Below are 2,042 nucleotides of genomic sequence, written 5' to 3'. Positions count from 1 at the left end.
TTTGTTAAAATATGTTGAGTTTTACAACTAAAGTGAAGATTACATCCAAGATTCAGAGAGGTCAAATCCCTTGGAAGTTGGGTGCAAATAAATAGAGAAATAATATTATCGGGCGTAGAATTGGAGATTTTAGAGTGACAGACTAAAATTCCCAATCCGGTCCTATCGTTTGGGTGCTAAAGTGTAGATGTTAGCCCTCAGGCGAGGGGAACGTAGGAGTGAGAGCCAGTATCCTCCCAGCCTAGCCGCAGATTCAGTAAACAAGCTTAGGATTAGTCAATGTTATTTATGCCTGGACCAAAGAGTAAAGAATAGGTATGCTCCTATTTGACACAATGTAATTTGAACCAATTCACTTTGTCCATTCACTATAATTTCTTGACAATGAGAAGGATGCTTTCTTATATTGAATATCACATTTAAACCCTCATTAGTATCATTCGTTATTTAATAGTTATTAAAATTATACATTTATTGCAATTGCATATTAGTGACAGATAAGCAAATTGAACTTCATTGTTGTGATTAAAGTATTGCTTTTTCTAAAATCTTAGTTCGTAATCCTAAACCACTCCCTGTGGGATTGATATCTAGGACTCCATTAGAGCCCTATATTACTTGAGCGATACATATACTTGTGTTGATAAGTGTGACTTTACAATTATTGAATATTTATTACGTCTATATTTATCTTATATTTTTAAGCATATATAAAGTCGCGGTCAGTGGCATGTCAGGCTGCCTAGGATAATGTGGCACCACACATTTAAATAGAAAAATAGGGATTTAAATAATTTAGAAAATGCTCCCTAACTTTAAAAATTTATATCTTGATGTAGAAAAATCACAAAAATAAACTAAAAATATTCTAGTGCTCAGTGAACAAAGGAGAACAATGTGAAAATGGTTTGAAGTTTATTTGATGTATATCTTATTTTTAATTAATTAAATAATGTTTTGAGTCTTTTAATTCTCCATGCATGTAGACATTTCACTATGGCTTGATATTTTGGCATGTTGTTGCCTCTGTCTTAAGGAACATTTTATGATTTTTCCAAATTTAGGGAAGATCTCTGAACAGAGATCCATATTTTTTAAGTTTATATCTATTATTTGCATAAATTAATCATAATAACTAGCATGTTGTTTAGAAAAATCTAAGAAAATTTTGGAAGGTTTGTCATGACTGGAAATTTTGAAAAGTGTTTCATGATCTAAATCATTAAGAGAACACCTAATTTTCACAAACCCTAAAATGCAGAGAAAATTAATTTTGGAAAACACAAATATCTAAATGACTTGATTTTTAATCTCTTCTATAATTTGAAGTTTAGAGAACTTCCCATTAAAATTTTATAATATTTGGAGCTCATTTGATAACTCAAAATGATTTTATAAGTTAAATGACATTCTTGACCTTAAAATGATTTTTAATAATTAAAATTGAACTCAAAAAATTATAAAAATTAGTTTCAGGAGTTCTCTATAATCAGAGGAATTTTCTAAAAATAAATTTGTAATTAAAGTAAAAATTCCATTTTTAATCCTTTCCTTAATATTTAAATAATTAAAAAATGATAAAAATCACAAAAATAATAAAATTCATAGAAATGTTCTAAATTTTTTCCTAGAAGTATTCTAAATTATTTCCTAAGTACTTAGAAACAATTGAAATATTTTTACTAATTTTGTAAGTGAAGATGTTGAATTTTAAAGCTTAAAATAATTTTTTAAAAGGCTAAAAAACGGATTTTCACTTAAAAACTTCTAATAAATCAAAGAAAAATTAGAGAAATGTAAAATTTGTTTCTTTGGGTTCCTTGATCTCAGAGATATTTAATAAAAATGTAAAACTTAATTTTCCATATTTAAAATATTTTATAATTAATTAACACTCCATAATTTAAAATAATTTTAATAATTCAAATAAAACTCAAAAAATCATGAAATCTGGCCCAAGTGTTTCTCTGGTCTAAGTTCACCTCCAGTGAAAATTTCAATGGATTAGGCTTTACCTTGGTCAAGTTGTTGAATTTTCTTTG

Source organism: Phalaenopsis equestris, unplaced genomic scaffold (assembly GCF_001263595.1).
Source record: "Phalaenopsis equestris unplaced genomic scaffold, ASM126359v1 Scaffold000341, whole genome shotgun sequence".
Taxonomy (NCBI): Eukaryota; Viridiplantae; Streptophyta; class Magnoliopsida; order Asparagales; family Orchidaceae; genus Phalaenopsis; species Phalaenopsis equestris.
This window is presented reverse-complemented; position numbering follows the sequence as displayed.